Consider the following 12,483-nt stretch of genomic DNA (forward strand, 5'->3'; position numbering starts at 1 on the left):
GATATTGTTGGTCTACAACTCCTGTTACCTTAACCATGGAATGCCTTGGCTGGGATTGATGGGATTATGGCCAGAATTCTTTTGGTCTTTTACACTAGCATAAATGCTGGGTACACCAGCATAAGTAGTTTTTTGGTCATTGTACAATGAGGTGTCCAGTACCTCCTTGTCCAGTGCCTTTTCCATGGCTGTGCAAAGGTACTTCTGCAGCATACTCCTGAAACCAATCAGTGGCTGGGATGAGACTGGAATTGTACCCCAGCAGCTCCTGTTGTACAGCTAGCAGGAAAGGACACAGCATTTATATTCCCAGATTGGTGCAGGAGGGATGTTTTCTGGATGTTGACCAGTAGCTGAACAGTGCCAGAGTGCAGATTGTTCCCAAGCCACTGACTGGCCACAGGGCTGTGTCATGGCACCATCTGGCTACTGTTGCATAGCAGTGAAAGAAGAATAACCATCATTCTCCAGATTGTTATTGTGCACCTTCAAGTCATTTCTGATTTATGGTGACTCTAAAATGACCCTATCATGGCCTTTCTTGGGAATATTTCTTAAGAGTGGGTTTGCCACTGCCTTCCTCTGAGTATGATTTATCCAAGGCCTCCCAGTGTGTTTCCATGGTTGAATGTGGATTTGAACCCTTGTCTCCCAGAGTACTAATCCAACACTTGCACAATGCTGGCTGTTTCACACACCAGATATTGGCAAAGCCTTATACTCCTCTAGTCAGTGTGTCAAACTGGAGCTTGATCTTGGAATCCAACACAGGCTTTACATCTCTCTCCCACTCTATGTAGATGAAGTGACTGTGGCAGGTATAACTTCTTCCCTGCTCCTGGTTCTCAGGCTGCAGCTGCCAACACTTCATCTTCTATAAATACAGGAATCTATGGCACGGTACAGACTGCGCAAAAGCACCATACTGGTGCCAATTTTAGGGTTAGGGTGCATCAACCACACGGTCCCTAACCCTAACATGGCACGGTGCTGTAACAATGGCTGTTACAATGCGGCATCATTGTAATGAGTGTGCCAGTGGCGCACTCATTACATCACACCTTTGATGCAAAAAGAACCCAGTTTTTCTGGGTTCTTTTTCCTGTGGAGGGAAGCTGCACGGTTTGGCAGCTGTGGCTTCCCTCCAGAGTAAATTAGGCCACTGGCAGGCAACCCTTTTTGGGCAGTTTGTCCCACGTCTATATTCTCTTTTGCTTTTGGTCACTCTAAAGAGAGGAGGAGCAAAATAGTGCACCACAAAAATTAGAAGCGGATTCTGTGCTGCACTTAGGGATTCAATGTGGGATCAGGTTTTAAAAACATTGGAAAGTACTGAGCTAGATCACTTTTAGTGGTATAGTCTGCCCAGGCTGTTTTCCTAGGTTTTTCTTTTTTTCCCCCTTTACAATGTTGTCATTTAAGATGAAGTCTGTGCAACACTCCATACCTGTCTTTCCTCTTGCCTCTATTTTCTAGCATCCGTAGTTTCTTCTGCTTCAGTAACATCAACATTTGGGTGTACCAGAGCAAGTGACGCAGAAATCAGATGCCAGAGCTCAGTGTTTATACGAATACGATTCCAATATGCAGGCCATATAGGTTCTCTCATTTGTTCGTAGCCTGCAGGTTTTATTACTCCCCACAGACTTTACATAATTTTGGCATAGCTCCCTCTTCATTATGTCATGATTATGAAGTGGATGCGAGGTCATTCTATCATGTATCGTAGGATTCAACATTTGGGTTGTAAATGTGAGCTATGCTTGGAGATATTTCAGCCATTCTAAGTGGCTCTCCACATATTAGAATTTTCCTACATCAAGATAGTGTCTGGTTTTACAACAGTGTGCAAAGTGTACCATGGGTAGATATATATTTTTTCTTTGTTTATCCTACAGATATACCAAATACATGTCAGATTTGTATATGGCTCAAGTGAACAACAATATTTCACACTTTGTAACTCATTATCATATATCACACTTTGTAACTAATGCATTTGTATTATCTTTGTGTCAGAAAATTATTATGTGTGTTAGTGACTTCTAAGCATGTATATAAAGGGCAATCTTTCCTCCTGCACGGATTTTGTTGTTCTTGTCCTTTCCCAGCACAGGGGTGTACATTTTTTATTCTTAACTGTTGCAGAGGGTTCTTCTAGAGTGGTCTGAAAAAAGTGTGTTTTCATGATTTTCATGATTTCATGTTGCCAGTTGTTGCTTGTCCAGTCATTCCATACTTTGGAGGAAGGGTTTGTAGTCATTTCTTGGATCTGAACACAGCATTTTCCCAAACTTTAAAAAAAAAACCCCAACCAAAAATGTGGTTTTCTGAGGTGATCTTATCAGCTGAAGCAAATTTTCTCCTCTCTGTCTGCATTTGCACTGCAGAAATAATCCAATTTGGTACCACTTTTACTGCCATGACTCAGTGCCATGGAATTTTGGGAATTGTAGTTTGTTGTGGCACCAAGACTCTCTGACAGAGGAAGTTAAATATCGCACAAAACTACATTTCCCAGTGTAGCTAAGGATCTCTCTAGGGGAATTTTTAATTAGCTCAAATAATGGGCTGAGCTACAAACAGCTCTCTGGAATTATTTCTCACCTGTATACTGAGATGCTAGGATAGAGGAACATAGAGGCAGAAGTCTTTCTATTAACTGTATTTTATTCAGGGGAAACACACATCAGTGCAAACGCACTCACACACACATGCACACAACAGCTAAGGAATACAGGGTTTAGCCTTGGAATAGATAAGAGGCTCCACTAATGGTGATACTTACTAAAACATGGTGACTCTGGATGGTCAAATTGGATGGTATGGTGTTGGACTTGGCCTTTTTGGGGAACGCTGAGGGTAATGGCAGCGAGGTGGAACTAGTCAGAATTCAAAGTGTCATTTGGAGGAGGCCATATTAGAGCAAATAATTCCTGCAGTATTCCCCCCCCCCCCACCCCTTGGATAAGGACACAGATTTCTGTACAGTTCTTCATTGCAATTTACATTTTAGAAAGTATTTGTGCAGAAATCACAAATTTCACAGTATTTAATAATAATTATTATATTTATTTATTTATTTATTTATTTATTTATTTATTTATTTATTGCCTGCCTCTTCCTTTTTGGGGATCGAGGCGGGTAACAACAGAGTTGTTTGTGTTTTTTTGTCTCCTTTGGCAGCCCCCACTGCCTCTTTCCCAATTCTAGTTCTAGGGGGGCCTGGGGTGGGTGGGTTGCAAGATATTTAAGAATGGTGTAGGCTGTAATATTAAAAACCTCTTTCTCACTTATCTGAATGTGGAAACAACTTTGGATCTAAACCAGTGGCCTGTTACAGACAGCCAAAATAAAGCTGCTTCAAGTCACAGTGGAGGTATGGTGTTTCAATGATGCATGCGTCCTAAGAGTCCAGAAGTCGCACCAAAGCCACGCTTCAGCCCTAAGGACTGGAGTGTGGCTTTGGTGCGGCTTCTGGACTCTTAGGACACATGCATCATTGAAACACCATACCTCCACTGTGACTTGAAGCAGCTTTATTTTGGCTGTCTGTAACAGGCCAGTGTTTCCTTGAAAGGTGTCATAACAAGGCCCAATTCACTGTAATGGGCTGCATTTATGACATGGATCTCTCAGGTTGTTACGGCCAGTCTTTGCTTATCCATAATCTCTCAGGTTATCCTTTAGCAGAGGGATGGAGGAAAGGGTGGCCTTCCAGGTGTTGTTAGACTGGAAATCCCATCAGCTTTAGCTCAAAGCTTTAAAATGTTACTTTTGGGGCTACATCTCCCAAAGTCCTCCAATCAGCATGGCCACTTACTATTAGGGTTTCCTCTCCAAAAGGGAACCACTCGAAGCTCTCCTCTAGCCAACATTTCCATTTGTGAAGGATGATGGGAGTTTCAGTCTGACACACATGAAATGCTATACTTTCCCTATTCCAGCTTTTAGCAAGTGATGATTTCTATCACAGATTTATAAAATGTGAATTATGCTGACACAATCTTATATCTATCTATAATATATCTATGTTATAGATTCTCTGCAATATATATATATATATATATAGAGAGAGAGAGAGAGAGGGAGAGAGAGAGAGGGGGGGGCTGTTGTCTGCCCAAGTTATTTCTGACTTATGGCAACCCTATTACAGGTTTTCCTTGGCAGAATTCTGTTCAAAGTGGATTTGCTCTTGCCTTCTTCTAAGGCTAAGAGAGTGTGACTTGACCAATGTCACCCAGTAGGTTTCCAGGGCTGAGTGGGGATTTGAATCCTGGTCTTCTAATGTCCCAATCCACAGTCATTATTCAGCCTGGGAGGGAGTGAAAAGGCAGGCATATAACTCCATCAGGGAGCAAATATCACAGCAAATATCAGAATTCTAGGTGTGAATGTTTTTCAGTGTCTCACGTTCTGCAATGTGAGAAATTTGGAGACTGAAGGAAAATTTTATTTGGGGATAGAATTCTTATTTGAGGGGAATGCTCACATTTTGCTTCCCCTCCCCATAGCTATACCTCCCAAAGACTATAATGAAAACAAAGAGAACAAAGTTTTCTGTGGGCAAAAGGGTACACCTTGCGCAGGTGCTGATAAGAGTTTAGCACCTGCACCTAGTCAAACCTATCTGGTGAGAGCATTTCTCAGTCCAGGCACCAATGGAGAAATGTCCATTGTGAATATACAGTGTCCCTTGGATGAAGAATATCCCCAAAGAAGAGCCTCCCTAATGTTCTTTAGGACATTGGTGGGTTGATTGTACTCCTTGTTTCTGCAAGTCAGAATAGTGTGTCCATTGAGCATGCTTAGTTCAGTTGTCCAGTTACAATATAGTAACATAATGCTTTGGTTGCAGTAGGAAGGTCCTAGAGGCATAAGCCATTTGGTAGAGGAGGGATGTGTGCCACATATGGAGGCAGCTTCGGCTGCATCTACACTGCATAATTAATGCAGTTTGACACTCCTCTAACTGCCATAGCTCACTGCTACAGAATTCTAGGATTTGTAGTTTTGTGAGATTTGTAGCCTTCTCTGAGAGCTCTCGTCCAACAACAAACTACAAATCCCAGGATTCTATAGGATGGAGCCATGACAATTAAAGCAGTGTCAAATTGCATTAATTCTGCAGTCTGGCAGCAGCCTGAGACAGAATATTTTTAACAAAGCCATGTGGGAGATACTCTCACCCTGCTGGAATTTGTACAACAATATGATAGAAATAGTAATCCACCACATCTGCAACAAGAGCTTGAGAACTGGTCTACAATTCTAGGGGTCAGGGTTTAAGTCCCCATTCAGCCATGGAAGCCCAGTATGTGATTTTGGGCAAGTCACATCCTCTCAGCTTCGGAGGAAGGCAAAGGAAAACCCCCTCTGAACAGATCTTGCCAAGAAAACCCTATGATAGAGTCACCTTAGGGTCGCCATACATTGAAAATGATTTGAGGACATACAGCAACAACAAACATCTGGAAGGCACCTGGTTGGAGGAGGCTGCTTTATACAGTGTATGTATTCCTAGGCATCATAACTGGATTGTAAGATTTAGATCTGGGTGGGAAGAAGTGTATTTGCATTAACCCAGGTCTTCCATGTAGCCAAATCTATCAGCTTTCTCCCCTTTTGATTTAGTCCAAAGTGGCAAAAAGAGGTTATTTGATATGGAAAAATCTAAGCCTTACGTTTCTCAGTTTCCTGTAACTCCCTCCTAATATCTTTTCATTAGCTTTCTGGTTCCCATCCTCTTACTCAAGGGAAATCTTTGAAAGATAATTGGCATCACCACCCTCAAATGTTTCTCTGACTTAATGTTCTTTTAGGTGGACTATAGATTTTCTGCACACATATATACAGATATACATATAATCTTTTTCAGCTAGACATGTGAGGAATTGGCTGGTTTTTTTATCCAGTGGGAATTCTCAAGAAGATTTAGGCTAAATGAACCAATTCTGGGAAAGCTTGCTGGCAGAAGAGAATTTGTCTTAGAAATGAGTACTAAGAATGACTATCAGTCATTCCCCGGTACTCCCAATAGAAGACCCAATGTTTAAAGCAATAGAATATTTAGCTTCCTTCTTACTTGAAAGAATGAAGAAATAACAACAATAAAAGTGCAGTATTTCTTTTTCAAATTCCTACCACTTGAAAGTACACAAAACAAAACAGTGGATCTAATTTGGGCAGTCATAAGGGCGTGGAATAAGATGATGAGCTAGTTTCTTGAATTATAAAAGACAAATACCAGCATTGTGGGAATATGACATTATTGAACTGATCCAGAATTGAAGTGCGTAATGCAAAAGTTACACATGGCTAGCCCCAGAGGTTGATGTCTTAGAGCCACATAGGGGCCTTGGCTGAAACAGTGACACTATCATCATTTGAAACGAAGCACTCACAAAGGTAAGAAGCAAGGTGAGAGAATTTCCAATTTCCATATATACCCTTTCCCATGGAAGGGGACTTACAAAGGAAGTGGAACCCAACAGACAATAGTGAAGAAGAATGGGAGTTGCAGTTAGAAAACATCTGGAAGGCCACAGATTGCTCACTTCTACCATAAATCTTCCTTTCCTACCCTTGGAAGCCATTTATCTGAATCTCCTTTATTCTGTTGTCCAGAAGTTGAAAGATCTTTGACATGAATTGTAGTTGTTGTGTGTCTTCAAGTTGTTTCAGACTTATGGTGACCCTAAGGTGACTCTATTGTGGGGTTTTCTTGGAAAGATTTCTTCAGAGGCCAAGAATGTGTGACTTGCCTAAGGTCACCTATGGCTGAGCCAGGATTCAAAGCCTGGTTCTAGAGTCATAGTTTGATGCTAAAACCACAATGCCATGTTGACAGGAATGACATTAGCTAAATAGTTGCCAGTAGTTGCCATTTCCTTTCAGAATGCCCTGGAACTATTTATGTTCAGGGGAATCCTGCAAAAACAAAGCAGTGGCTGGCAGAGATGGTAAAAGTCCCTGTGTCCTTTAGATTAACTAACTGCAGGGCTGGCTCCTCAGAAATATTTTTTGCTGATGAAATACTTGCTTATAAAAACACAAAGAGGTAAGTGGAACCAGTGCAGCCTAAGAAAGCCCTCACATTGCTACTTGGCATAGATAAGGCTTACAACATTTTTTTTTGGGGGGGGGGGGACTAACCTCAGTGTTGAAATAGCATCAGGGTTCTGCTGATGTTCTGCCATTCTGTCATGGCTTTCAACGTCTAACCTCTGCCCACTTATGCTGTGAGTATGGGAACTTGTTGTTGTGTACGTTCAAGTTGTTTCTGACTTATGGCAACACTGAGTAGACCCTCTCATGAGATTTTCTAGGGCTGAGAATGTGTCACTCACAGAAGATCATCCAGTGGATTTCCATGGCCAAGTGGGGGTTCGAACCCTGGTCTATAAGGTCATAATCAAGTGTTCGAAGCATTAAACCATGCTGGCTTTCGAGTATGGGTACACTGGCAGGGAAATTGTGGAACAAGAACTCCCATCTCTATTCCCATGCAAATGATCCTTACCATTCTGCAATGGGGATGTTGGCATTTCAGTACAGTTAGGCGCACTGGAACGTTTAGTTTGCCAGTTAGTTATTGTTCTCTTAATTTACAACTTCCCTTTCCTTTAGCAACTTGCCTTTCCCAGAGTGAATGACCCAAAATCACATAATGAATTTCATGGCTCTTTGGTGACTCAAACCTTGATTCCAGTCCAACACTCTAACCACTATGCAACCTAGTGCAGGGAATACCTAAAGAATATGTTGCCAACATTTTAAAAAGTAGCCAGCTTAAAACCCACTCACAGAAATCCAAATGGTTATTTTAAAAGGTTTAGGTTAATAATCCCAAAAGATTATTTTTAAAACTTTAGGTTAATTATCCATAAAGGTTATAGGAAAAGGTTAAGACAGACCCGTTAAGTGTGCTATAATTCGGGATCATATTACAAAACTAGTTCAGAATTACCAGAAGAATTCAAGCTTGGGTCCAATAATTTTATGCCATGCAATAGTTAGGATTATTGCACAGGTTCCCCCCCCCCCCCCGGTGATCCATCTAGAATAAAACAGCAAATGAAGCCATTACCTGCTCACTGTTGGTTTGTACCTTTGCTGTGTGCCTAATGGTGTTATACATCACAACAGGGAAGTAAATCTTCACTTATTTTGTTCTTGTATGCAAGAATGAATGGTTTCAACAGTTCCCCCCCTGCTGTGTGAGATAGGAGGGTTTCCACATAGATTTTGATGTCTATTTGCACTTATGGGTTCTGCCCCTCCAGAAAATGTGTTTTGTGTGAAAAGCAACGTTTTTGGCACAGGAAACAGTGTAACAATGCCTTTCTGTGCAAAATAATGCCTGTCTAGGCAACATTTTTCTTTTTGTTGCTTTTTGTCGCAACCCACCTCTACATTTTGGGGATGCAAAAAAGCACGTATTTTAATGCAAATACATTTCCTAGGAAAAGTCCCGAAGTGTGAAGAATTTTGGGGACTGCTCCCCATTTTCTCAGCAGGAAGTGTTAATGTAACCAGACACCTTGTTGTTGTGCAAATATTCTTATTATCCATATGCATTCTTTATACCTGTATGTATTCTTTATATCCATATGTCACAGATGTAAACCTGCAGCCAAGTAGATGGGATAGTTCTGTATGTATTCTGTGATCTGTATGGTCAATTGTTTGGATACCTACTGATAAATTTGCATCATGATTCTATGCAATGAATACAGAAGCATTCCTCCACAAAAGTGACTTCCTAATTATCATGCAAAATGTGCAGCCTTCCATATATTGGCTAGGGACACAGGGGCTGATGGGAGTTGAAATCCCAATAAGATTAGGAAGGCCACATGTTTCCTACCCCTGCTCTAAAGTCTTCCTATTAAATATCTTGCATTTTGCTTTTGCACTGCGTCTGCTGCACTGGTTCTTGGATGAATGTTATTACTGATGTTTTCCCACAAAGTGTACATGGTTTCAGTGCAGCCTTAATTTGTCCTTGTTAGTATAAAGGTACAGCTCTAGCATTTCGTAGCCTAGGCAAGTAAGAGGAAAGGTAATTTTCATTTATTTCCAAAATTATTACATTATTTTATTAGCTCTTTAAAATTTATTTAAATTCTTTACTTGAAAAAAGGGGGTATCATATTTTAATTAGTAACAGTGTCAAAGGAGAGCTAGATTAATTATTGGAAATCACGCCATCCAGATGGTTTTAATTTTCACAGCAGGGAACCAACATCTTTTTAAGGTGATATTTTTCAAATTAAAATCAGCCTGGGTATTACTCATACTTGCTTTAGTTTGAGGGTGAGGTGATGTATCTTGTAGTTTTGAAACTACCCAGCTTTCAGGGGAGCCTTTTGGAACTGGGAGACAAATGTGAATTTTAAAAGATGCAGACCTGCTTTACTTAAATGATTGAAAATCAACCATTTGGCTCAAGATGATGTGGGTGATGTGAAATCTTTTGGGTCATTATATTGTGTTGTTGAATCTATAGGACAAAGTTCACCAAAAGTTATTTTTATCTGACAATCAACATTAGACATAGAAGAAAGACCAAAGGACTGAATTCCCTTCAGCCCTTGACATACAGAAATACAGCAACCACAGTGAAGGAAACAAGGGGGAGAATTTGCAGATAGGTAGGTTTTATACTAGAGAGAATAATTGATCCGTTTTGCCCAGTCTTGGCACTGATTGACATTTAGGAAGGCATCTTTCTCCAGGGTCTTTAGCAAAGGTTTTCCTCTGCTCTTTGAGAATTTTTCTTGCTCTCCATGCAGATACCTTCCTTAGGCCACAGGCATCTTCCCTTGTGGCCTGCTGCCACCCCTTCTCCAAAAGAACTGTGTGTTGAGTTTATGAGCCTGGCACATTTTACTCCCAGCTTCAAGTAGGGAGAATATTTATGAATCATGGATACGCTACTGCCCTTTATTGCCCTTTTTGATGCTTAGCCTGAAATTTACTTCTTTGGAACAGGGCTCCTCATTTGAGATCTTCTGGCTTGGGTTCCTTGAACTTTGCACAGTGCATCTCTGTAGAGCCAAGTCCATCTGCTTTGGTACCTTGAAAAAGGCATATATGAGTAACTGCTGACATAGCCCATACTTGATAACAACGGTAAACCTAAAAAACATCTAGGGGTAGCCATGTTGGCCATATAGCAAATCCAATAACATCCAAACAATGATACCTTTATTGGGACAACCAAAATGCACAATTACATGTTGCAAGCTTTGAAAGTCACACTGGCTTCTTCATCAGAAGAACAGGAGAAAGAAATTGAAGATGTTAGTCATAGGCCTGCATTTTCTGTTTCTGGTGTTACTTTAGATGGCAGGTACCTGCCCCGCCAGACCCAGAAGGAGTTGCTGAGTGGCAGCAGCACCCCACCTACATGAGTGGGTGCAGCTGATAGATGGCAGAGCCACCCTTGCTGGTGGAGGGGTGCAGCTGGGTTTTTTGGGGGATGGACAGGAATGACTTTTGAGTTGTCACCTACTGCAGTCTGCACCTCCCTAATGATGCTCCTGCTTGATAAACTTTCATTTTGTGTTCAGGTTAGGCCAAGCCAGGCTAACCAGCATTATTCTAACTGTTGCGCATAAGTTTGCATAGTACAAATAGGCTTAAACTGTGATATTAGCTGTGTTTGCCCATGCAGGACAAGATGTCCTTGAATCTGTAAACAGGATCAACAATTCTATGACTTCCAGGATAATAATAATAATAATAATAATAATAATAATAATAATAATTTGTATGCCACCTCTCCATGTATTGGATCGAGGCGGGTAACAACAAACAAGAGAACAATAAAATCAAACACAAGTAACGATAAATAAAAGCATAATAAGACATGTCATATCCTAATTCCCCCTTTTTCCCTCCCACCCTAAAATAACATTAAAACAACAATTCCCAGTAAAATGCTCAGTAAAATCAATCACAATCACAATCTGGTGGGGACAGCTAGGCAAATGGAGAGTGAAATTCCGAGGAGGTCAGTTTGGGATGGCCTGCTGGAAGAGATCCGTTTTTATTGCCTTCTTAAAGGGCTCCAGAGATGTTGTATGGTGGATCTCATCTGGCAGGTCATTCCAGATATATGGACCTAGCAAGCTCATTTTCCAAGGGGGAATTTTTATGTAGCCAAAATGGCACTGTTTGTGCACAAGAGGGAGGTGTTTTAAAGAGGCTTGAAGAAGCTGGCCACATTGTAGGGATAACAATAAACTCTAGGGGGAAACCCTTGAATAAACTGAAGGATGTTAAAGATTTCTGTTGGTGGCAGTTTTTAAGATCAAACTCTGCTTTTTATTTGCATATTTGTTTATTTATTATCATTACTTGGGGGACTGCTTGGTATATACTTTCCTGTAATGGGGGTGAGGGGGAGCAGTGATCTTTTTCATTGTGGCATCTGTGTGATCTTCAAGGTAGGACTATACCTGCAATAGCCACATTCTAGAGTAGGAAGGTTCTTCTCTGAGCAAGAAGCATTGAACAAATATCCCTGCCACTGAAAGATAGGGTTTAGCTCCAGAGCAGTATGCAAAGAGTTTTTTTGACATTCTTCATCCCATTTGAGGCCAGAAAAAAAATGTGGGACCATTCCATAGAGATTTATTTTTTGCCGATGTGTGTGTGTGTGTAGAGAAGTCCTCAGTATATCCTGAATATGGTATACCATGAAAAGTGGCAGTAGCACATCTCCTCCTCCTCCTTTTTGCTATTGTTTTTGCTGATGCTGCAGTTCCATTGCATTCTATTCTGTGCTCTAGATCTAGCAGCACTCCAGGACACTGCACTGGTGGCAATGGTAGTGGAGAAATGGTGGCTGTCACTCAACCACAAAAGGGCAGAGACTAGCCCAAGAAAGTGGCCTCTTTTTGATCGGGGGGGGGGGGAGATGAGAACACAAGATAATCTCTAACTCTTTATCAGAAAAGAATTAGTCTTAGAAATTTTGGCTCAGCTCTGGATAGCTCCTTTCTAGCTAGTGATAGCCCAAGATGCTTTACTCTTTGGGGTCCAGTTGCTAGTCATAAATAGAGTAGATCTAGTGCATCAGTGGGATTTACATAACTATTGGCTTTGATTCTATGAACCCGCTCTACTTGGGACATGCAGTTGGAATGAGGAACCTTGGTTAGAATAACATTTTACAAAGTCTTCTTAGCACCATTGAGAAGTCTGTTCTTGCATCCAGCTGTTTGCCACTGATGGTGCTGTTTGAAGCACATTGCCTCACCTTTCTGTCTCTTGGGGGCAGCCCAGCTTTTAACTCATTATTTCTTGTCCCTATGTAGTGTGGCAGTATTAGAAACCTGCCTCCCTAAAGCTTTTCCTTAATTAGTTTTCCTTCAGATGGATTGGGAGCAAGGAGGACTGAAAATCAGGAGAATTGCTTTTGTGATTAGAAATACAACCTGGGGTCAATAGCTGCCAGATGTCATTTGTTTT

At 41.1% G+C, this 12,483-nt stretch overlaps 1 protein-coding gene across 2 annotated transcripts in view; it reads left to right on the top strand.

Moving 5' to 3' along the window:
- Window positions 1–12,483, top strand: part of FGF18 (fibroblast growth factor 18) — a 146,247-nt gene that overhangs the window by 107,305 nt on the left and 26,459 nt on the right. The window lies entirely within an intron of this gene.

The sequence above is a fragment of the Sceloporus occidentalis genome, unplaced genomic scaffold, assembly GCF_023333645.1.
Source record: "Sceloporus occidentalis isolate IW3139 unplaced genomic scaffold, rSceOcc1.0.p SCAF_12, whole genome shotgun sequence".
Classification (NCBI taxonomy): Eukaryota; Metazoa; Chordata; class Lepidosauria; order Squamata; family Phrynosomatidae; genus Sceloporus; species Sceloporus occidentalis.